General features: G+C 40.0%; 1 protein-coding gene across 1 annotated transcript in view; it reads left to right on the top strand.

The window, feature by feature from the left end:
- Shld2 (shieldin complex subunit 2) overlaps window positions 1-26,147 on the top strand; it is a 94,519-nt gene that overhangs the window by 12,098 nt on the left and 56,274 nt on the right. The gene's annotated exons all lie outside the window — the stretch shown is intronic.

Raw genomic sequence — 26,147 nt, 5'->3', positions numbered from 1 at the left:
TTAAGTGGGCACTTAGTGCTATGAACTTTCCTCTTAGCACTGCTTTCATTGTGTCCCATAGGTTTGAGTATGTTGTCCCTTTATTTTCATTAAATTCAAAGAAGACTTTAATTTCTTTCTTGATTTCTTCCTTGACCCAGGTGTGGTTCAGTAGTTGACTGTTCAGTTTCCATGAGTTTGTCGGTTTTTTGGGGGCAGCGTGGTTGTTGCCTTCTAACTTTAATCCGTGATGATCTGATAAGACACAGGTGGACACTGATATTTTTTTGTATCTGTGGAGGTTTCCTTTGTTTCTGAGTATGTGGTCAATTTTTGAGAAGGTTCCATGAGCTGCAGAGAAGAAGGTATATTCTTTCCTATTTGGGTGGAATGTTCTATAGATGTCTGTTAAGTCCATTTGATTCATTACCTCCAATAATTCTCTTAATTCTCTATTAGGTTTCTGTCTGATTGACCTGTCCCTTGGAGAGAGAGGTATGTTGAAGTCTCCTACTACTAGTGTGTGTGGTTTGATGTCTGCCTTGAGTTCTAGTAATATTTCTTTTACATAAGTAGGTGCTTTTATATTGGGGGCGTATATATTCAGGATTGAGACGTCCTCCTGATGAATTGTTCCTGTTATGAGTATAAAGTGACCGTCTCGGTCTCTTCTGATTGATTTTAGTTTGAAGTCAGTTTTGTTAGAAATTAGTATGGCCACACCTGCTTTTTTCTTAGGACCATTTGCTTGAAAGACCTTTTCCCAACCCTTTACTCTGAGTAGGTGCCTGTCTTTGTGGTTGAGATGTGTTTCTTGCAAACAGCAGAATGTTGGATCCTGTTTTCGTATCCAATCTTTTAGCCTGTGCCTTTTTATAGGTGAATTGAGCCCATTAATATTAAGTGATATTAATGACCAGTGGTTGTTTACTCCGGTTATTCTTATTGCTTTTGGTAGTAGAGATTGTGTGTCTCCCTTCTTTGAGATGTGCTCGTGAAGGGTCATTAGATGCCTGGGTTATTGTAGGCAGTGTTGGATTCCTTGGGTTGCGATTTTCCTTCTATTACTTTCTGTAGGGCTGGATTTGTGGCTACGTATTGTTTAAATTTGTTCTTATCCTGGAATGTCTTGTTTTCTCCATTGATAATGAACGATAGCTTGGCTGGGTATAGTAGTTTGGGTTTGCATCCATGGTCTCTTAGCTTCTGCAGAACCTCTATCCAGGACCTTCTGGCTTTCATAGTTTCCATCGAGAAGTCAGGTGTAAGTCTGATCGGTTTACCTTTATAAGTTACTTGCCCTTTTTCTTTTGCAGCTCTTAATATTCTTTCTTTAACCTGTATATTTTGTGTTTTGATTATTATATGGCGAGGAGATGTTTTTCTTTGATCCAGTCTGTTTGGAGTTCTGTATGCTTCTTGAATATTTAAATGAATATCTTTCTTTAAATTGGGAAAGTTTTCTTCCATAATTTTGTTGAAAATATTTTCTGGGCCTTTGAGCTGTGACTCTTCTCCTTCTTCTATTCCTATTATTCTTAGGTTTGGTTTTTTTATTGTGTCCCATAGTTCCTGAATGTTTTGTGTTGAGAATTTGTTGGCTTTGCTGTTTTCTTTGATCTGTTCGTTTATTTTCTCTATGGTGTCCTCAGCATCTGAGAGTCTTTCTTCTAGCTCTTGTGTTCTATTGATTATGCTTGTTTCTGTAGACTCTGCTCGTTGGCCTAGATTTTCCATATCCAGCTGGTCCTCAGTTTGTATTTTCTTCTTTGCCTTCATTTCAGTTTTCAATTCTTGAACTGTTTCCATTACCTGTTTGATGGTTTTTTCTTGGTTTCCCAGGGTATCATGTATGTATTTACTCATTTCTTCAAACTTTTTGTTATACTTCTCATCCATTTCTATAAGGGCATTTTTTACATGTTGTTTAAGGGACTCTATTATCTTCATAAAGTCGATTTTTTCCACTTCTTCTGTGTTAGGTTGTTCAAATACTTCTGTTGTAAGATCATTGGGTTCTGATGTTTTCATGTTGTTTTTCGGATTATTGGGTGAATTCTTGCCTTGGCGCCTGCCCATCTCCTCCTATTGATCCTATCCAATGGGTCCTTTAAAAACCGGATCAGGTTTCCCTGCTGGCCAAGGGCTCTGCTTACAAAATGCCCTCACTCTCTCTCGTGGATCCTGCTGCAGGCCAAGAACCCTCTCACCCCTCCGAAGGATCTTCAGGACAGGACCAGGCTCCCCTTGTGCCAGTGACCTGGCCAACCAAAGGCCTACCTGTTTGATTCAATTGTAGTAGGGTGATCTGCTCTCCTTATTGCACGCCTGTCCCCGCCGCTTGGTTCTGCCGCTGCGCTGGTCCCCGAAAGCCTCTTCCTGTATGCGGTGTTGCTCCGCTGCGTCTGGCTGCAGCCGCTCCGCCGCCGCGTCTGGCGGCGCCTCCGCTCCGCCTCTGTGCGTCTGGCGGCGCTGCCGCTCCGCCTCTGTGCGTCTGGCCGCGCAGCCGATCCGCTTCTGTGCTAACTCTCACATCTTGATTTAACCCATTTCTATTAATCTGTGTTCACTACGAGGTCGTGGCTTACTGGGAAAGATTTAGCATGTCTGACCTGGCATCTCCATAGCGGCTCTCTCCCCTGCTTTCTTCCTCCTAGAATTCAGTTCTGTCTTCTCTGCCTAAGTTCTGCCCTATCAGGCCAAAGCAGTTTCCTTTTTGATTAACCAATGAAAGCAACACACAAACAGAAGGACCTCCTACACCAGATGATGATGATGACATTCTGCCACGTGGATCGTGGGTTTACCTGTCCTTTAGGGTATCCTCCCTCTCCAGCTGGCTGACAACCTCTCCCCACAACTCGCTGTCTCAGCCCTTCCCTCCCAGCATTCTCCTTGCTTGGTTGTCTTTTTTTTTGGGGGGGGGGTTTCGAGACAGGGTTTCTCTGTGGTTTTGGAGTCTGTCCTGGAACTAGCTCTTGTAGACCAGGCTGGTCTCAAACTCACAGAGATCCGCCTGCCTCTGCCTCCCGAGTGCTGGGATTAAAGGCTTGCGCCACCACCGCCCGGCTGGTTGTCATACTCAATCTCTTTCTGCCCTGCTACCAGCTAGTCAGATTTATTATTAATAACTAGCACAATCCACAGCAGGAAACAGCTGTGAATGGAGGGAGATAAATAGGATGCTGTGGAATTAAGAAAACAAAAAACAAAAAAAATTTAAAATTTAGGTCAATTTAATGTTGTTTTGGTAGTTGAATGATAAGAAAGAAAGCTAAGTTAAAAGTTCGTGTATATCTGTTAAACAGTTAAAAGTAGACATAAGTGAAAAATATACTAGCAAAGTAAAAAGTAATTTTTCCTTAATCATGGAAGGCTTGTGACGGAAATACACTTCTATTTATTATTATTTTTGGGAGGGCATTGAGACAGTGTTTCTCTTTGTAGCCCTGGCTGTCCTTGAACTCACTCTGTAGACCAGACTGGCTTTGAACTTACTGAGCTCTGCTTGCTTTTGCCTTCCAAGGGCTGAGATTAAAGCTATGAGCCACCACCACCTAAGAAACAGACTTTAACTGGAAGCCATAGGTATAGTGTAATTGCACTTGCTCCTCGGGAGCAATTAGAGTCTTCTAAAGGCAGAGAAGATACCGGCCAGGCACACTGATGTGCAGAGTCAACTGAGTGAGCAGGGGTCTGACTTCAGAACTGGACGGCATGGAGGGAGCAGGTATTCGCTGATAGGTTGTTTGGCCTATCCAAATAAAAACTTAAACTCAAGCCATAAACTAAGGTAATTGGTGCCTGTTAAGAAGCCTGCAGACGGGACTTTTCACTGTAAGTACAAAAGGTCAGTTGTAATGTCAACTACCGAAGCACTCTTTTTTTTTTTCTGTTTTATGTTCAGATAGTGATAATTTTTTTGACAGTTATAAGATAACTATCTCAGTTGCAGGGGTCACAACAGACACAGCTAAGTACTAAGAAGGGAACAGCAGCTCCTACCCTTTTTTAGTGCAGATAACCCTTTCCAAAGGCTACCATCCTTCAGCTCTTATAGGCCCTAGTAGCTGGGTCTAAGTTACATGTCCATGTCCTGGCTGTGAGGAAGGCTTAGAAATCCCCATCTTAGGTATAGGCAGGCTTTGCCAGCAAGGAGGAAGTATGGAGGAAGTAATTACTTGAAAGGCAACTTTCCCAGTTTGCTTTGTCTTACTGTGATAGAAATCATGACCAAAAATAACTTGAGGAGGAAAGGCTTTATTTTTATTTGATTGACATGTCCCATCACAGTCCATCACAGAGGGAAACCAAGGCAGGGATGCTGAGTGCTGTCTTGTTTTTTGTACTTTGTTCACTTTTCTTTCTTTTCTGTTTTGGTTTTGTTTCTTGAGGCGGTGTCGGTCTATTATGTAGCTCTGGATGTTCTTGAACTTGCTGTGTACACCAGGCTGGCCTGAAACACACAGAGGTCCACTGCCTCCGTCTTCAGAGTGCTGGGATTAAAGGCATACACCACCATTATTGTCCAGCTTCCCTACTTATACAGGCTCAGGGATGATAGTGCCCACAGTGGACTGGACCCCACAACATCAGTTATCAATCAAGAAAATGCCCACAGTCTGGCCCACATGTCAATATGAGAAACATTTTCTCAGTTGAAGTTCCTCTTTCCAGATAACCTTGGCTTGTGGCAAGTTGAAAAAAAAAAAAAACTAGCCAGTGTAGTGTTTGCCATAATTTGCCACTGAGAATAACTGCCTTGCTGTTTGTTATCCCATTGTGATAATATATTTCTTCTTATTTATTGTTTGTGAGCCTAGCCTTTAATGGCTGAGCCATCCCTCCAGGCTGATAATGTATTTCTCTAGACGACATTGGAATGGAGCGGTACTTCTGGAGTGTGATTTGGGAATTATGATGCTTATGATTGGGTTGATTTTTTTTCAACACTAAAATTGAAAATTCTGGTCCTCTTTGAGATCTTATATAATGATGATCATTTTAAGATAATGCTTTCAGTTTTTAAATAACAGCTTATAAACAACCTTGTGGTCTGGTGTTTACTGTGTTGTTAGATAGGAGGATAGAACAGAAATACGACCTCAACTTGTGGGGTTTGTAATCAAAATTAAGTGCTGAAATGATCTTGGCAGATTTCTTGATAATGTTGCCATCAGTGACATCTTGCCACTAGTGTAGGGCATAGACTGATGTGAGATAATGCTTGTACACTGTAAAGATTTGTCATTCATATTGGTTTAATAACACATTGATTGGCCAGTATCCAGGCAGAAAGTATAAGCAGGGTGAGGAGACTAAGAAAATTCTGGGAAGAGGAAGAGCAGAGACATAGTTACAAGTCAGACACAGGAAACGAGAGGAGAATGCCTTATGAGAAAAGGTATCAATCCACATGGCCAAACATAGATAAGAATTATGGGTTAATTTAAATTGTAAGAGCTAGTTAGTAATAAGTCTGAGCTAATAGGCCAAACAGTTATAATTATTATAAGCCGCTGTTTGTTTATTTGGGACTGAACGGCTGCAGGACTAGGTAGGACAGAAACTTCTGACTATGATAGACGAGTAGTTTAAAACAAGGAGGGTGCTGATTTGGCCTTCATGCTGTTAAAGTCCTTGCTCTTGTCCAGAGCAGAGATGGTAGACTCTAGATTGTTTTACAGTGATACTGTATCACAAGCATGACTTAGAATAACACTACTTTAAAGATACTTAAGGAAGTGCAGGGGGGTGGGGGAAGGCACAGGCCTTTAATTTCAGTTCTTGGGAGGAAGTGGCAGGCTGATCTCTGAGTTTGAGGAGTATGAGGCCAGCCTGGTCTACAGATGGAGTTCCAGGACAGCCAGGGTTGCACAGAGAAACCCTGTCTTGAAAACAAAACAGCAACAACAACAACAACATCATAAACAACAAAAAACCCCCAAAAAAGATACATGGGGAGAGTAGAGGTAACTTTAAAAATATTTATTCACCACAATTTTCTCTCAGAGTAGAATATTTATGATTGTCTTCTTGGAGAGCCCGTGAAAATGAAACACAAAGAGGTTGCACACACATCTGCAGACACATAAATAAAATGTAACAAAAACTTTAAAACATGTATAAATGGCCAAATAAATGCATGAAAAATGGAAATACAATAAAACACTGACAGTATTTCATATCCTCTAGGAATAACTGAAACAATAATAAAACCAAAAAACTAACAGCTCTCTGTGGGATATATTGAAATTAGAACCTGATGGAGACCAAATAGTACAGCAGTGGTGGAAAATAGTTTGGCAGTTCCTAAAAGAATCAGGCACAGTTACCATATTGTTTAGTAATATTCCCGAAAAGATTTGATGCCATGTGTGTAACAGTATCTTGTATAATAGTGTTGATGCCAACTGCATTAATAATAATAATGGAAACCTGAAAACAAACCAAATGTCTATCAGATCATAAATGTGTAAACACAAGTGCTTCGTCCCACACAGTGGAGTAATATTAACCATAAAGAAGGATGAAATACTGGTCTTGGAGTATAGCTTAGTTGGTAGACTGCTTGCCTAACATGCGTGAAGCCCTGGGTTCACGCTCTAGCAGCCGGTACACCAGGTGTGATGGTGCTTACCTGCAATTCTAGTGTTTTGGAGGTGGAGAATCGGACCACGTAAGGAATTTAAGAACAGCGTAAGACTCATGAGAGTCTCAAAAACCAAAACAATGAAATGAGAGCTGGCAGCGGCAGTGGCGGCGGCGATGGTGGTGTTGGTGCATTTCTGTAATCCCAGCACTCTAGAGGCAGAGCCAGGTGGGTGTCTGTGAGATCGAGGTCTACAAAGTGAGTTCCAGGACAGCCAGGGCTCTTACATGGAGACATCCTGTCTCAGAAAAACAAAACAAAACAAAAACCCTCAAAAACAAAATAAATAAAAAGCAAAACAAAATGAAACATCAAAAAGCCAGTACAAAGAAATGAAATACTGATTAATGAAACACCACCAATGAAACTTAAAAACATTACCAAGTTAAAGAAGGCAGATACAGAAGAATGACTTTATATGATTCATGTCTGTGAAATGTGCAGGACAGGCAGCTCCATGACAGTAACAGGTAGATTAGTGGTTCCTAGGAGGTGAGACACAGAGGCTTGGGAATGGCTGTTAGCCACATAAGGCCTTCTTTTGAGGAGATGGACACATTCTGGAATTAGATGGTAGGCATAGTTGTAAACATTGAAGTGGCAATTTGTGCCAATTTTATCCCAAAATTTCTTTCTTTTCTTTTTTTACATTATTTATTTTGTGTGTTCATGCATGTGTGGCAGTTGTTTCAGAGCATGGGCATGGTGGTCAGAGGGCAACTTATAGGAGCCCACTCTTGTTTTCCACTGTGTGGTTCCCAGGGATCAAACTCAGGCCCTTATTTACTAAGCTATTTCACCGACCTTCAAAACTTATTTTCACTTTAGAATTAACTACAGTTCTTTTAGCAGGCCAGTTAATGCCTTTGTTTTATATTAAACTAGTAGTTCAATGCAATTGGTCCACAGAATCAGTGTGCAGTGAGATTTTACAGTAAGAACATTGTCAGGAAGAGAAATTATCTTTCCTGGGCCGAGTATGTAGCACAGTGCTTGCAGTTTACCTAGCTTTGGAAAGACTCTGGGTTTGATCTCTAGCACCTCAAAATAAATACTTTCCCTCCAAGTATGAAGCATCTTAATTTAACAGCTTCAGATAATGAGTGATGCTGCCAGATGTAGTGTGTGCCTATAACACCTGGGAAGATGTAGTGTGTGCCTATATCACTTGGGAAGATGTAGTGTGTGCCTTTAACACTTGGGAAGATGTAGTGTGTGCCTATAACACTTGGGAAGATGTAGTGTATGCCTATAACACTTGGGAAGATGTAGTGTGTGCCTATAACACTTGGGAAGATGTAGTGTATGCCTATAACACTTGGGAAGATGTAGTGTATGCCTATAACACTTGGGAAGATGTAGTGTATGCCTATAACACTTGGGAAGATGTAGTGTGTGCCTATAACACTTGGGAAGGAGAGGCACAAATGTTGTGACTTCAAGGCTGAAATTATAGGAAAAGACAGGGTGAGTGCACTTAAGCCATTAAGAAAGGGAGAGTTTTGAGAATGCCTTTGGAGATAAAGTGCAGTATTTTCTAAAAGAGAGTAGAATTGGGGCGGTGCAATTCCTGTTGCTCTCTATATATAGTAGTGATTTTCACCCGAGAGTGCAGGTTAAACAGTTAGCGGTTCTTGCTTTGGATTCTATGGCCTAGTGTGGCACAAGGATAATGTGGCAAGAGATTAGAGTAGAAACTTTGAAAGTGGGCTTTGCGATTAGGCTGATGGAGAGTAAATAAAACCAGAAGATAGCTAGCTGCTGGGATATGAAGAGCTCAGAGGTTAAGATTGGGTGTTGTAATTCAAGAGTTAGAGTACGGTTGCTGTTACAACACAATGTTGGGTTTGGCTACTGAATGGATTTCAGAGTGAAGGCTCTTAGCATGGAGATAAGCTGGCTGTAAAGCTAGGTTGTTGAGAGTCAGCCCAGCTAGGGAGTGTAGGAATTCAGAACCAGACTGCAGTCTTTTGTGAATAGAGTGATTGGTTGACAGTTGTCTAGGGGTCTTGGCAAAAGGAGAATGGGTGGGTCCTGGGCTCAGGGCCGTCTGATAGCCTTATGTAATCTCATCTTATGGCTGGAAGTTAGGTACTTTCCTTTAGATGTTGACCCTCCTGGTGGTATCAGCTTATGGCTTTTTCTGGAACCCAGTGTGCCTGCTGTGGCAGCTGTGTGGCCTGGACCCCGTGTGTGGCCAGGTTGTCCTGGGCCCCACAGTAAATAGGATGACGAACACAGTCATCTCCTATGTGAAAGTGTCAGCTTTGTGGGAAACTGTTTATGCTGACAGACAGAGACGCTGGAATATATGAAAACTATATAATGTCACTGTTTCCAGTTTTGCTTTCTAATGTTCAGCATCCTTTGCTTTTGCTTAGTGTACCATAAAGCATCCTACTGTAAAGCTGTTTTATTCTTGGCAAAGCTCAGCTGTGAGTGCTTTATTTGGCTTTTTAGCTTCAGCAATCTTGTCTCTGTGAGACGTGTGGGTAGACATAACCAACCCTCAGTCCTAGCTAGAGTGAGAAAACAGTGAGAAAGGGAGAAGGGGGGAGAGAAGGCTATGACATTGAAGGACACGTTTTTCCCCTCTAGCAATCATAACTCCTATAACTCCTCAGGGAGGAATGGAGCCTTATGAGCACATCTTTACTCCATAATGGGTTGCTGATTTAACCATAACCGCTATGAATTTAAAAGCATGTCATGTTCAAAAGATAGACTTCCACAACACCTTATCCTCTGTCTTTGAAAAAAATTTTTATTTTAAAACCTTATTTTTTATTTTATGTGTATTGGTGTTTTGTGTGCATGTATGTCTGTGTACAATGAGCATGTAGTATCTGGTGGAAGCCAGAAAAATGTGCAGATTCCCTGGGACTGGACTAATCCATGGTGGCAAGCCTCCATGTGGATGCTGAGAATTGAACTTGGGTCTTTTGGATAAGCACTCGGTATGTTTCACTGTGAACCATCTCTCCCGCTGCTCTGTGTCTTATCCTTTTTTTATTTCCTCTTTCATGATGTTCCTAAGCCCTGGAGTGGCGATATAGATGTCCCATTTAGGGCAGAGCATCCAGCAGTCACTTATTCTCAGCAGTTTGATCAGTTAGGAGCTTTTGCAGTAACTGTTCCCACTGTGAAAAGAAACTTACGTGACCAGAGCAGACGGCAGCACTAGTCTATGCCCATAAACAGTTGTTTAGAAGATGATGTGGCATACACATCGTGTCCATTTGGCAATGCAACAGTAGTACTTAATAATTTGCTTTTAAAACTAGAAAATGTATCATAAAGTCAATAAATCAATCTCAAAGTATATGTCTCCTGAAATCCTTTATTACATTAATTTTGGCATGTGTAAAATATGTTTCAGATTCAGTTAGGTCATGAACAACTTAAAACAAAAAGCATGGTGTCTGTTTTGTTTGTTTGTTTATTTTTGTTTCTTCGAGACAGGGTTTCTCTGTAGCTTTGGAGCCTGTCCTGGAACTAGCTCTTGTAGACCATACTGGTCTTGAACTCACAGAGATCTACTTGCCTTTGCCTCCTGAGTGCTGGGATTAAAGGTGTGCGTTACCACTGCCCGGCACATATCTTTTTTAGGGTACTAGGAGGTACTAACATGTATGACTCTGCTCTAGAAACCAGGAATAATTGTGCTAGCAGGAAATATGACTTACAGTGTGTTTAACCATCTCTGCCTCTTCCAAAAAAATTGATGATATTAGAAAGAATTCCCATCTCACATTTTCCCTTTGTAACTACTAGTATAGTTTGCCTCCTATTCCTCTTGTCTTCTGTTAAACCTTTAGACCAAAGACAGTAGCAGATAAAAGATGAAGAAAATTTGAGGGAATAAAATTTCATTTTTTTATAGAGAGTCATAAAATAAAGTTAATGCTTTTAAAAAAAAGGGTAAAGTCTTTAAAGAGACAGAGTAAAGTAATAGAGTAAAAATCAGCCACGTAAAAATGAAAAATTCACAGAGTCTGGATTCTGTATATTATTGTGTTTTCTTTAAATTTTTTGACTGTCAAGGAGCTAAGTACAGAGAGACTTTTCATTGTATGTGCTGCTAAGCAAATCTACCATGTATATTACAAAGGTATCTTGACTTCAGAAGTTGGGTCTAAGGATATGATGCTTTGAAAAAGAGGTTCTTCTTTTGTTTTCACAAAAGATGAGACCCTGTGGATTGCTTCTAGACCAATATGGTATGATAGACCACGCCCTCCTGAAAGGTCATCTAAACACCCTCAAAAAATTACTTCACCCAACTGCTGACTGAGATGAACCTAGCACACAGGATACACCACAAAAGACTGATTAACAGTGCCCCCATACAGTACAAGGCAGTTTAGAGACAAAAAACTGCTCTCATATTCCCAAATATTGTTTTTAAATGTTCTTTTACATTTAAAGGGGGATATGATATAGATATGAATAATCTGCATTGGTATGATCTTGCTTTATTGATACAAATTTAGGTCAATCTTGTTATATGTATATTTCTGCTCTTGATTAAGGTATTGTGATTGTGTAGTTCATTAAAAAATGTAATGTATAATTAGAAAATATAGGTTGTTAATGGATAATCATTGATAATAGTCAAGCAGGTAGTTAAGTTAGTTAGATTTTCTAGATATATAGAGATATATTTGTTAGATAGGCATTCTTTGTATCTTTCAGGACTACAAAATATGGAATTTAAAATGTTTTAATAACTTAGGGCTTTTCATGACAATGAGACACGTCTGCTCCTGGCAGCATCAAGCTACTTCTTGAGGAAGATGGGCATCGAAGAGGCTCCTTATGGAGTTGGCTAGCCATTTGGGCAAGAAACTGCTCTTGCCTGGACTGTTGCATAAACTGGACATAAAAAAACCCACAGAGAGATGACTTCTAAACTTGCCTAGAAGTGAGATGGTCCTTCAGTCTTCCTACTTCACAAAAGAGTCTGTGGGACATTCTGCAGGACACAGAAGAAAGTGATTGAACTGTCTTTGAAATTTCCAGCTTCATGGAAAAGTCTCCTGGTATGGGCCTATAGGCTAAAGATGGATGCCCCAACAATACAGAGGAACTTTGGGTGACTGTCCAGGCAGCGAGATGTCTCTGTCAATTCTAGAGTTTTGGAAGTTGCTTACAAACTCTCAAAGTTACTTCCTGTTTACTTAGGTAATATTATATCCTTCTGGAGTCTTTGATGGAGTTAAAGAATAAATAAATAGTTATAGTTTTCCTTAGTTATGATAAAAGATAAAGTAGATATAAATATTGTTACTGTAATTCTTGCTTGATACCTGTCTTGTTATATATAATTTTACTATGTTAAAGTTAAAGCCTTCCTTTCCATTTTAAACAGAAAAGGGAAAATGGTGTAGGAGGTCCTTCTGTTTATGTGTTGCTCTCATTGGTTAATCAATAAAGAAACTGCTTGGCCTGGTAGGGCAGAACTTAGGTAGGCGGAGAAGACAGAACTGAATTCTGGAAGGAAGGAAGCAGAGTCAGAGAGCCGCTATGGAGCAGCCAGATCAGACATATTGATGCTTTCTCGGTAAGCCACGACCTCGTGGTGATATACAGATTAATAGAAATGGGCTAAATCAAGATGTGAGAGTTAGCCAATAAGAGGCTAGAGATAATGGGCCAGGCAGTGATTTAATTAATATATTTTCTGTGTGGTTATTTCAGGTTGTAAGCTAGCTGGGCAGGTGGGACGAACAAAGGACCCACTTCCTGCAACAGTTTTTGACTAGAACATGCTGATTATTTACAGTTTATAGTTTTAGCATATCAGAAACTGAAGTAATAGGGGCGGCGGGGCTGCGTCCCTGGTGCCCCAGCCGCCTGCTCGGCTAGCTTATGCCCGAAATAACAACACACAAACTGTATTCATTTAAACACTGCTTGGCCCTTTAGCCCTAGCCCTTACTGGCTAATTCTGTTATCCCGATCAACCCATCTCTAATAATCGGTGAGCACCGGTCTTACCAGGAAAGGTTCAGCATGTCTAACCTGGCGGCTTGCTTCATGGCGTGTGTCTGCCCAGGAGCGCAGCATGGCGTCTCTCTCAGGTGTCTGCTCCCAGGAGGAGAGCAGAGCTGTGGAGTCTCTGACCTCACTTCCTCTTCCTCCCAGTGTTCTGATCTGTTTACTCCACCCACAGGGCCAAGCAGTTTCTTTATTGGCCAATGACCTTCCTCCATCAAGAAACCACCCATGTCATGTCAGCATTTTATTCCTTCAATATTTTTCTACATTTATATTATATTAGGACCTTTTTCTTTAAGATAGTTGTTTTAAATATAATATATTTTGATCACATTCTCCCCCATCCCACACATTTCTTTTTAGATATCTTAGTGATTACATTTCATATTTCTTTTCAGAGTCCTTTTTTGTTGTACTAGATTTTTTTTTTTTGAGAGTGTCTTACTTTGTAGCTGTTATATAACTTTTCCTGGGGTGAATTGAATAATAGGGTACCAACAACAGACCATAAAAATGTAGCATGGTGAAGAGTTTATTGGGAATATTTACAGGACTGCAGTTGATTCAAAGGCAGCTGCATCACAAAAAGTCCCTGCCCTAGCATGAGTGCTGACTCAGGAAAGCTGCATCCCTGGGGCTTTCTGTGCGCCGTGGACTTGGCTTGACATCATCCTCTCTTCTCCCCAGCAATTGCTGTTGCTTGTATAACCTTGAGGAGGAGTCTTATGAATCTTGTAAGTTTTAGCTATTTCCTGAGAGTCTGAATTGGTCTGATTCCTGATCCTGAATCTTATACCTTCTTCCTTTTTTTTTTCTTCTTGAGACAGAGTCTCACCACATTGGGCTGACTGCCCAGGAACTCACTACATAGGCCAAACTGGCCTTGTATTCAACAGAGTTTGAGTTTTCCAGCTTCTATTTCCTAAGTGCTGGGATTAAAGGCATGTACCTACTACTAGTTCTTGATTTTTAAGAGCTCTTTCCATGATGCAGTGTTTCAGTTTAAAGGAAATTGCTGCATAGTAGTACCCAGGGGTGGCCCATAGTTCCCTAGCCCAAATTGACCTGGAACTTGGGACCATTCTCTGTTATCAGCCTTTTAAGTGCTTTTTTATTTTCAAAGGCATTAACTAGTCTTCTTGAGGGTCGTCCTATGAAAAAGTATTATCCCCCCTTCTATCAGCAATTCACCAGGAACATCAATTTTCTTCCAGGTTGATAAAGGTGCTGGAAAATGGTATTAGCAATAATTTTCGCAAATTCTTTTTAAGAATTTCTCTTTAGGCATACAAGTATGTTCTTTCTAATCTTACAGCAAACCTGTTTCTTACACTCACATGGCTAAGCTGAAATGGAATTGAAACTGAGGATAACTTCTCAAGTCAGGTTACTGCTCACAGATATGGAATGAACATTTTTAATATTATTATAATATTATAAGAGAAATCCTATATTTCTCGTTAGTTTGGTTATAGACATCATTATTTTTCTAAACTTATTCAGAGATCAGTCAACTCTGAGTGGATCCCAGGAATGCTGCCTGAGTCAATCTGCACTAGCGATTGCAGTCTTCTCAATAACAGTGTTTGGGAGGGAGAACTTGGTTTTTTTAGTTAGCATTCAAAGTAATGAGTTTCACCATGGCATCTTCAAACATTTGTGTCAGTCTTTCGAGCTAGCTTTCCTAACAGCTTTTCCTTTGGTAGTGCTTTAAAGGCTATAGTTACTTGTTAGCTTCTCCAGTTGAACCCATCTTCTAGTCTTGTTCACAAGGAACTTCCTAATAAATTGTTTTTGCCTCTTTGTTTTTTGAGACAGGATGTATTCCAGGCAGGCCTGGAACTTCCTATGTTTTCGTGGATGACCTTTATGTGGTCTTGGAGGCTGAACTCAGAGATCTGTGCATGCTATGCAAGCGTTCTGAGCTACATCTGAAGTCCTTGCTTTTTTTTTTTTATTTTTGAGACAAGATTTGGTATTTAGTCTGGGCTAACTCAAATTCCCATTTGCCATCATATTTCAAATGCGTGGATTACAGGTATGTACTACATCTAGCACTTCCCAGAATTTTAATACTAAAACAAAAAGGGTTTATTTATTTTTATTTTATGCACATGAGTGTTTGCCTGTCTGCATGTGTGTGCATGTACTGTGTGTGTGTAGTATCTATAGAGGATAGAGGATGACATCGACTCCTGTGGAACTGGAGTTACACCATGTGGGTGCAGGGAAGGTGCTGGAAGGGTTTGGGAACCAGACCTGGGTTCTGTACAAGATTAGTAAGTGCTTTTAACTGCTGATCCATCTCTCCTAAAACAATTTTTAATCCAAATTGGTGTTTTACTCTGCCCTCTCTGTTCTAAGATTATGTCAATCATAAACTCTTAGTGTTTAGAGATCCTTGAGAAGATCATTTTTCTTTAAATTTTTTGTAGGTTAATAAAATGACAGCTGGGCTGGAAAGAGATGTCTCAGCCATTAAAGGTTAGGCTCACAATCAAAAATATAAGAAAGTGACAGCCATTTAGTAATTTGTATTTGAGTTTGAACCTTGGTTATACCTTTTTATTAGCTCTATAATCTTAGAAGAATTACTTCATTTTTCTTTCTTTCTTTTTTTCCCCCTGAGACAGGTTTTTCTGTGTAGCTCTTGGCTGTCCTGGATCTCGCTTAGTAGACCAGACTGACCTCGAACTCACAGCGATCTGGCTGCCTCTACCTCCCAAGTGCTAGGATGCTATTTCATTCTTTAAACATTTCTTCGTCTAAAATAGTATTTTGAAGAGTAGCTACATGAATCAAATAAGAGGGCCAGCAAAATGGCTTAGCAGGGAAATTCTTACCACTAAGCTTGGAACCTGATTCGCTCCCAAAGGTTGTGCCCTCTCCTCCACATGGGTACTGTAGCGCATATGTACACAGCAAATTCACAGAATGTAATACAGTTGTTGTCAGCAGGCCAGAAAGATGGATCAGTGGGCAAAGGTGACTACCACCAAGCCTAACAGCCTGAGTGTGACCCCTGGGGCGGCAGCCTGGAAGAGAACTGGTTCCTGCATTCTGTCCTCTGGCTGTCGTCTGTGTGCTTGAGATTGTCCCCATCACCCAGAACAGTAAGGACATACATGTAGTTTAGAAAAAGTTGAACAAGAAGCAGCAGAGAGGATGTTGGAATTTGGGGGTTGGTTTAAAAGACTTTTAAGCCAGTTATGTTAGCATAAGCCTTTAATCCCAGTATTTAGGAGAAAGGTCTCCCTGCATTCAAGGCTAACTTAGTTTCACATGCTGAGTTTCAGACTAACCAAGATTACATAGAAAGACCCTATCTCAAAAAGAAAAAAAAATTTTTTATTAGATTTTTTTTAAAAAAAAATAACTTTAAATTCCCACTCCCTCCCCTCCTCCCATTCCCTCCACACACCCTTCCACCCAACCCCTTCTAATCCTCAGAGATGGTAAGGCACTTTGCTTTGTGGAAGGTCCAAGGCCCTCCCTACTACATCTAAGCTGAGCAAGGTATACAAAGAAAAGTGTTTTTAATGGAAAAAAAAAGACTTAACTAAGAAAATTCATGATTTGTCAAGCATGTTGAAGGTTCTCAGTCTTAATTATCCTCCCCCTTTTCCCTAATGAGACGCTCTCGATTTTATAATGTGAATGAATTATGAAATGGATGGAAAGGAGGGGCTGTCCTAAGTAGTTTTAGGTGTGAACTTTCTTAGTTTTATGCTGGCATCAGCTACACTTTCATAAAGTGATGTCATGACAACTGCAGGTTGTATGGGAGTTAAAGCCACTTTGCTTCCAGCTTTCCAGCTGACGTAAGAAGTACAACCTAGACCTGCCTGGGTAAACACCGTCCTATTATTATTAGCTTACCTATTATTAATGCTGAACGAGCTCTGATGCTGACTTCTGTCCTTTCTGAAACTCTACTGCTACTGTTTAAATCACCCTATAGAACACGGGAAGCATCTTTCCTAACGTGGTCTTAGCCATTAGTATGTTCAAAATCATGCTTATAAGGTAATACTTCTTTGGTGTTTGTGTGCTTATGGGTAATACTTTTCAAATGTAACCTGAGCATGGACAGTCGTTTAAAACAAAGTGATTATGGTAAAAATCTATAGGAAAGCTTAAGTTTCACAACATATTACACCCTTAGCTGAAAAAGTATGGTTACTGGACATTGTGGTGTAGACCTGCAACCCCTGGTCTGAGAAACTGAGACAGGAAGATCTTGAGGTTGAGGCCAGCCTGGGCTACATGTGGAGTTGGAGTCAGAAGTCTAGGCCACGAAGAGAAACCTTGTCTCTATATAAATATATGTAATGTATAGTATATATTATGTGTGTGTGTGTATATTATGTGTGTGTGTATATATTGTGTACATATGTGTGTATATATATATATATTTTCCCAGCTAGCAAAGAGGCCCAGGCAAGAGGATTGCTAAGTTTTATTTTATTTTTATTTTTTTGACACAAGGTTTTTCTTTGTAGCCCTGGCTGTCCTGGAACTCACTCTGTGGACCAGGTTTGCCTCAATTTTACAGAGATCCACTGCCTCTGCCTCTGTTGTTGTTGTGGCTGTAGACAAATTATTTAAGCTATCTGTAAAGTGTTGTGAGACTGTGGGTTGGAGAAATGTCCCGATGGCAAGAACACTTGTGCTTGGTTCCCCAGTACCCATGTACAAAGTTAGGCATGGCTGTGTTGTGCATGCCTGTAACCCCAGCATGGCGGTTTTGTTTTATAGCCAAGGCTGGCAATGAACTCATAGTGAGCCTCCTGGGATTTTAATGGGGAGTACATTTATCAATTTTAGTCATATAATCATATCTTCATTTTAACAAATACTTATATAATTTATGAATGTACATAAAACAAAATCAGAGAAATAAAATAAATAGGTTTCAATGAAAGTATAAGCTTTAGAGCAGAAAGGGTAATTAGCAAATAATACGTAATGGGAGTGAGCATGGCGGCACGTGTGTGTAATTTCAGCGTTTGGAGGCTGGGATAGGAGTATTACTGGCCTCCATGACATGCTGGGCACTAGGTCAGCTAGCAAGGACTGCACAGGAAGAACCTATCTCAAACAAAACAACCCTACCTCTGCAAACAAAACAAAAACAAAAGAAGGAGGTTCTTAGGGTTGACCCAGGCCAACCTGGGCTTCATAAGACCCAGTTTCAAAACAAAAAGACTCTATTATAGAGATTCAGTTGGTTTCTTAGAGCAGTGATTCTCACCTCTGGGTTGTGACCCCTTTGTGTGGGGGTCAAGGCAGCCTTTTCACGGGGGTCACATAGCGGATATCCTGCATAGCAGATATTTACAATAAGATTCATTACAGTTCTGAATCAACAACAAAAATAATTTTATAGTTGGGGTCACCACAGCATGAGGAACTATATTAAAGGGTTGCAGCATTAGGAAGGTTGAGAAGCACTGCCTCAGAGTAATATAAATTAAAAAAATTTAAAGGTGCCGGGCGGTGGTGGCGCATGCCTTTAATCCCAGCACTCAGGAGGCAGAGGCAGGCGGATCTCTGTGAGTTCGAGACCAGCCTGGTCTACAAGAGCTAGTTCCAGGACAGGCTCCAAAGCTACAGAGAAACCCTGTCTCGAAAAAAATCAAAACAAAAACAAAAACAAAAAAACCCACAAAATTTTAAAGGTCTCAGTATTTAGTCCAGGCTAGCCCCAAATTTATGATCCTTTTGCTTCAGCCTCTGGGTTGCTGGGATTATAGGTGTGTGCTACCACACCTACCCAAGGAATTCCTTTTTAGGTGAGCTTTTCTAAGATTTTCTTTTCTTTCTCTCTCATATTTAAACTGGGGTTGAATGTGGTACACATGTTGGGCAGGCTCTCCACCATTTTCTTAAAAATTTTAAATATGTAGGTCTGTATCATTGTGAATGATGATAGGTTATTTACTAAATTGTGTAATTTTAAATTGTAATCGTTATCCATCCCGCCCCCCCCCAGGATTTCTCTGTATAGCTCTGACTGTCTTGGAACTTGTTCTGTCAACCAACCATACTAGCCTCAAAATCAGAGATCCTTCTGCCCCTGCCTCCTGAGGGCTGGGATTAAAGGTGTGCATCACCACTGCCTGGCAAGTTTTGCAGTTACTTTTATGCCTAAAATAATTTGTGTTGCCATTGAATGACTTTGTCACTTAGCTTTGTCTACTTAGATAAAGTCAAAATATGGATTGTTGGCTTTGAGTAAGAGAAATACTGGATTTTACTCTGGATTTTTGTGTAAGTATTGAGTTGTAATAGTTCAGGAGGAGTTTTTTTTAATGTTTAAAAATATTTTATTGTGTGTGTCTGTGCATGTGTCAGAGGGCAGCTTTCAGAACCCTGTTCTCTCTGCCGTGTGAGTTCTAGGGATTACATGCAGATCATCTTAGCAACCCTTTACATGCTGTTGTGGGGCAGAGCGTCAGTTTTGGCTGTAGTTGAGTTTGAAATTGGTAATCTTCTGTATTAATTGGAATTGTGCATAAATGCAGATGAAGAACTGACTCAGATAAAATATAGATCATTGCTCTTTTTATTTGACACATTGATAAAGGAAAAGAACTCAGGAAGATTTTGAAGTTAGGTTTTAATTATAAAATCTGAACAGAGTGATTTATACATACTTAGAAACAGCAAGCGTTGCCACTAAAATATGATTTCTACAGGGATCGCCTGTATACACTCTGCAGTTCTTGGTGTTCCAGTTCTGTTCTTGCTGCTGAGATTAAGGAAGATGTTCTTTCATGTGGAAATGGTCATGCATTTTTCTAAGAAATAGCTTTGTTCTAATAGAACTCTGAATTCTCATTCATTATTCATTAAACAATCACTTTAAGCTCTTCATAGAAGTACTGTACTGCTTATTGTGTTTAAAACAATACAAAGATATATGCATCATATATTTATGATACAATTTGTAATCTTTTTTGTTTGTTTATTTTTTGAGACAGGATTTCTTTGTGTAGCCTTGGCTGGCTGTAACTCTCTCTGTGGAGCAGGCTGGCCTGGAACTCACAGAGATCTACTTGCCTTTGCTTCCTGAGTGCTAGGATTAAAGGTGTGGGCCACCACCACCCGGCTACAATTGTAATCTTAAATTTGTGCACTTTTTTTCCTTCTGTAAGGAGCACAAACTATGTAACTGAAAGTCATCTAAAAGATTATGTTTGTTCCTTTAGTTTCCAGAGGTTTAGTGGGTTCTTTATAGGCTAAATTGGTCTTTGTTTATTACCATGGCCTTATCTTTATCCCATCATTTCAAAAGATATTTCTCAGATTTTGTAGTGAACTGTAAATCTCCTTGGAGAACACAATCTATGTATAAATTGGAGACTTTACGTAGCCTGGAATGGTACAGTGCTTGCTTCAGCATTACTGAGTTAATGTATAGTTGGCACAAAGTTTCCCTTTTTAATTATTAACTTGTTTAGTGAGAGTGAATGCTTGTGGTAATTGAAAAGTATTAGCTAAGACATGAGGTCTATAGACTCACCATTCTTCAGTGATATAACTTTCATTAATTGTTTTTAATCTTAGATCTGGAACATTAGACTGCCACTCTCCTCTTGTGTGTGTGTGTATGATTTATTTGTTTTTTTTCTAGACAGGGTTTTTCTGTGTAGCTGACTGTCCTGGAACTTGCCCTGTAGACCACACTGGCCTCAAACTCATGAGATCTGCCTGCCTCTGCCTCCTGAGTGCTGGCATTAATGGCGTGCATCACCACTCCCCGGCAATATTTTTTTTCTTTGCTTTTTAGAGACAGGGGCTCATGTAGCCAGCCTGTCCTCAAACTTGGCATATAATCAAGGATGACCTTGTCTTTCTATTCCTCCTACTTCCCAAGGGCTGGTGTTACAGATATGTGCCACCATGCATTAGATACTTTTTTCCCCAACAGGATTTCTCTGTGTAACAGCCCTGTAATTCACTGTGTAAACCAGGCTGGTCCTGAACTCACAAAGATCCATCTGCCTCTGCCTCTCAAGTGCTGGGATTAAAGGTGTGTGCCACCTTGCCTTTTTCAAGTTCTTTTTTTTTTTTTAAAGGAGGCACACATGAAAAGAATAGAGGCTTTAGGCTTTTAATCTTTGAGTATACTAGATAAGTGTTACTGTGATAAATGAATATTTTAATATCAAAACTATTATAATTATTTAAAAATACAATGTTATTAACTATTACTATTTATATTCAACATTGTAGTAAGTACTTTATGTACATTAACTTATAAAAGTGATCCTTAGATTTTACTTAATCTATTTTTATTTTTTGTGCATAAGTGTTTTACCTGCAGTATGTATGTGTACCATGTGTGTTCAGTGTGTTCTGGCCTAAGGGCCAGAAGAGAGTGGTAGATCCCCTGGAACTGGAGTTTACTCTCTGTTGTGAGCCACCATATGGGTGCTGGAAGCTGGGCCCAGGTCCTCTTCAAGATCAACAAGTGCTTTTACCTGCCAAGCCATCTCTCTGGCCCCACTGTCTTGTTCAGGCTTGGTAAAAGTTGCACAAAAGGAGGGCTACTATTATACCAACTTTACAGAATGGCGGGGTCAAAGGACTGAAACTCAAGGTTTCTGTTGTTGGCATCATTTACTTGACAAATTTTGACTTCACGAAAATAGAGTCATGTCTTTCTCTCCTTTCCTCTTCAAACTTTCTGTCTTGCAGGGCAGTTTTATTAGGTATGGTTTCCAGAGTTCAGGTTTATTTCTCAAGTTGTGTTTTATGGCTTTATGACTTTGGGAAAGCCTTAGGTACTATATTCCACCCTTTTTTATCATAGCTGTGTGGTTTAATGAGTCAAGTTGCTAGTCAGGAATTGTTAAAAAGTAATTCTCAATCTCTTATCACTTAGTTCAGTGAACCCAAGAAACTTTGTATCAATTGTCTATCAATTTGTTTTGTTTTAAAGACATGGTCTGTCTATGTATAACTCAGGCTAGCCTTGAACTCACTAGGTAGCCAGCACAGACCTCAAACTGGCTTTGAATGTCCTTCTGTAAGAGGGAGAGGGGCCCACTTGTTTGTCCTGGCCACTCGGCTAGCTTAGCCCAAAATAATTACACAGAAACTGTATTAATTAAAACACTGCTTGGCCATTAGCTCTAACTTCTTATTGGCTAACTCTTACATATTAGTTTAACCCATCTCCATTAATCTGTGTATCACCACGTGGCAGTGGCTTACCAGAGATTCTAAATGGTGTCCATCTTAGGTGGAGGATCCATGGCTTCTCCCTGACTCTGCTTCTTTTCTCTCAACATTCAGTTCTGTTTTCCACACCTACCTAAGTTCTGCCCAATAGGCCTTTTGATAAAAAGGCCAAGGCAGTTTTCTTCATTAACCAGTGAAAGCAACACATAAACAAAAGGATCTCCTACACCAGCTTTCTGTTTGCTGGAATTACAGGTGTAAGTCTCCATGCCTAGTTTGTTATGTTTCTCTTAAAGGTCTAATTAACTTTTGTTTTAGCTTCTTATTTAATTAGAAGGAAATATTTTAAGATTGTATCTTTGAAATCCTGAGTTATTAGTGTATCTTTTTGTTAACATTAGAATCCTTCCTTTTTACTTAGTTCTGTTGTCCTTCTTCAGCCATCTTTATTAAAACCAAATATTAAAAATATCAATTTTTGCCATCTAATTGTTTATAGTGTTTTGTTTTGTTTCCAGAAACCACTAGGATCATTTAAAAAATGATAGGTGATAGTTATAGGCAGAGTTTCTTTGGGTCTCAGCAGCCATAATCATTCAGAGACTTGTTATTAATTATAAATGCTTGGCTCATAGCTCAGGCTGGTTACTAGCTAACTCTTATATTTAAATTAACCCATAGTTCTTATCTTCCCTCTGCCAAGTGGAGGTACCTTCTTTCAACACAGCATGTTCATCTTGCTTCTCTGCGCCTGCTCGCATACTCTTCAGACTCCACTTCCTTCTTCTCAGCATCCTCTATGTCTTGCTGTCCTGCCTATACCTCCTGCCTAGCTACTGGCCAGTCCGCTCTTTTATTAAACCAATCAGAAGGTACCTTGGCAAAGACACATCTTCACAGTGTACAGAAAGATTATTCTATAACATAATTGGCAATCAACGAGTGATATCCTCCTCCATTTTCACTGAGAGCCATTACTAGTCCTGTCATCATGAAGAGTGTACAGTTTCTGCTCAGAATGGGTGTTGATAAGAAGAGATGAGGAAGTAGTAAATGCCTTGGCTGGAGAAGCAGATGTGATGAAATGTGTCTTTGCTGCAGAAGGAAAGTGACAAGTGTCACACAGGCTCTGGTCTGCCAGAAAATATTTTCTTCTTTTATTTAATTGCCTCCAAAACAATCTAAAATAATCTGTAATCTGTAAGTAATCATATTAGCTCAAAACCAGTTTTCTGGATCTTAGGATGTAGTGACTGGTGAGAAAAATAAAATTTCTCTCCCATGGACCCTAACCTTTAGTGGAGGACACAGGATAACAGCAGAGTCTCACATGAAAATCAAGGGCTGGAGAAGGAGGTCAGAAGTAAATAGGTGTGGGAGTGAAGGGTCCCTGGATGTTGGTTAGACCTTTTAGATGGAGTTAGACCGTCATGTGCTGTCGCAGTGAGCCATATATATTCTGAGGAAGCATTCTGCTGCCTTCTTAGATGGACAAAATTCTATTGTCCACTCTGGCTCAGGCTGGCCTGCAGCTCTGGAGTTTACTCTGTAGTATAGGGTGGCACTTCTGCTTCAGCCACCTGAGGTGAATTTCATTTCCCCCTGAAAATTACTAGAAGCCAGATAAGAGTAAAAACCCATCGGCAGAGCTGGGGATGTAGATAAGTTGGTAGAGTGCCTGGCACTCTCGCTAACACCTCATAACCAAATATGGTTGGGTTGCCAGACCCAACCTCTTGAATGAAGGCAGGAGGATCAGAAGTTCATTGTCCTCAGTTATATAAAAGGAGATGGAGGTAAGCTTGGGTTAGACTCTGTCTCAAATAAGAATAAGCAAGCAAACAAATTCCCATAAGAGAATTGAGGACAGTGAACCACATGTGCGCCAGGCCTCTCTGTCTTTGCACTGCAGTCTTCACTGAACATTTAGGCATAGTAAGCCAGCACCTGCGTCCGGAGAGGAGCGCTGGCAATGGTTCCATCTTAGTTTGGGTATCTTTTGCTGTGACCAAACACCGTAACCAAAAAGCAAATTGTGGAGGACAGGGTTTATTTGGCTTACTTTTTCATATTATTTCATCATCGAAGGAAGCCAGGACAGGAAACAAACAGGGCAGGAACCCGGAGGCAGGAGCTGATGCGGAGGCCATGGAGAGGTGCTGCTTACTGGCTTGCTTCCCTGCCTTGTTCAGCTTTTTTTCTTATGGAATCCAGGACCACCAGTCCAAAGATGGAACCACACACAATAGACTGGACCCTCCCCATCAATCACTAATTAAGAAAGTGCCCTATAGCTGGATCTTATCAAGTCATTTTCTTAATTGAGGCTCCGTTCTTTCACAACTTGACATATGACTAGCCTGAACACATCCTATTAGAGGCAGCCGGACCTTTTCTGAGGGTAGGACAGCCAACCTCAAAAGGCGGGCACCTTGAGGAGGAACAGTGAAGAATGGAGGCAGTCTAGTCTTGAGTTCTGGAAGGTTGAAGCCTCACCTCTTCTCTGTACTCTGGCACTTCCTCTACTTCTGGAGAAGGACTGAGGACAGACAGAATGAGAGAAAGTCCTCTCATTTACTTCACCCTCACTTACTGTTAGATGTCTCATTCCTAAAGGAGGATCGGTGAGGTCGAGCGGGGCAGAGAGAGAGCACCTTGGCTGTAGAGAAGAATGCTTGGTGCTGGAAAACAAAGAACTTTCCTGCAAATCGAAAGCCTGGTACCTGTGTTTTAAAAAGAACACTGCCGCAACATCTGCTTTTGGTTTTGTTTCTGTCTTCAGTAAGCTTTAGTTTCATAATAGTTTGGAGTTTATTGAAAAATTACAAAGATGGTATGAGGAGTCTTCTTCTGCCCCATACTCATGTTTCTGTATTACTATAGTAGTAACATGTATGTGTGTGTGTATATATATATATGTGTGTGTGTGTGTATATATATATATATATATATATATATATAACTTTGGAAATGTGGAAATAAGTTTCTGCTTATAAGCTACCAAGTCTATGATATGTTGATATAATATCCGTAACTGACAAACACTAGAATTATAAAGTATATGGACCGCAAGACAGTGGTGCAATCTCTTCAAAATACTGAAAGAAAATTAAAAGCCATCATCCTATAATCAGTAAGAATGTCTTAATTTTCTTTGAATCTAACAATGATGAAGAAATTGCCAGCAGATCTGATCTATTATAAAAACATTATCTGTTTTGTATGGTTGTGAGTTCTAGGACAACAGAAGCTACATAGTAAGACCCTGTCTTTAAAAACGAAGCAAAATAAAAACAAAATAGTTGGGGCAAAATCATCCTATTAGAGGAAGAGAATAGGTCAAACAACTGTCCGTTCAATCCTTGGCAGGCTTCCTCGTAACCGTTAGCAAGACTGACAAGTTCTTTTATCCCTGTCTGCTGTAAGATGTCCACTGTAGGGAGTCCATTAGTTTGAATTAAGAGCTCCAGAAACTTTTTTTTCACTGGCCAGAGTAAGTTCAGAAGTTAAGTCTCTATTACAACCTCCTGAGAAACATTAAGAGCAAAGTTAATGAGGAAAATTATCTGATGTCATGATTAATATAAATCTTGTTTGTAAGGTAAAATGTAATTGAACAGTTGGCTGGTTGTAGAATAAAGTCAGAAAAATGGTATTCTGTATATCTAGAGATATTGACATATTGTTTGGTTTTTAAGCCAAAACAAAATATAATGAATAGACTAAAAAAATGAAAGCTATGTAGCCGATAGTGGTGGTGCATGCCTTTAGTTCCAGCACTTGGGAGGCAGGCAGATCTCTGAGTTTAAAGCCAACTTGGTCTACAGAGCAAGTTCCAGGACAGCCAGGGCTACACAGAGAAAACCTATCTCAAAAATCCACCCCCCCAAAACGAAAAAAAAAATTGAAAGCTGGTGGATTGCTTATTTTTATTGTTAAGAGTAGTTGACTAAATAAAGCAGAAGTAGATATACATATTTTAAGTTTGAATGTGTCACATGCCAGTGATCTCTAACTTATGATAATTCAACATAGGGGTTTTTGTCTTTATGATGGCGTAAAGACGATAAGCATTCAATAGAAATTGCACTTGAATTTGATCTTTCCCTGAGCTAACAGTATGCATATTCAACCTTGTGATTATGAGTGTAAACAGCTGTTCCCACGGTACATGACTTTGCTAAGCTAGGTTGTTCAGTAAGCTTAGTATGCTGAATACATTTTTATGTGTAATGGTAAGTTATCTCTTATTTGAAGCCATGCGGCTTTCCCTGATTCTCAAAACTGCTTTTTTTTTTCACTGATTCTGATATAATCCAAACAT

Source organism: Microtus oregoni, unplaced genomic scaffold (assembly GCF_018167655.1).
Source record: "Microtus oregoni isolate MIOR12 unplaced genomic scaffold, Mior012 000013F_ref0000133, whole genome shotgun sequence".
NCBI lineage: Eukaryota > Metazoa > Chordata > Mammalia > Rodentia > Cricetidae > Microtus > Microtus oregoni.
Note: the sequence above shows the minus strand (reverse complement) of the source record. Positions and strands in the feature narration are given on the sequence as shown.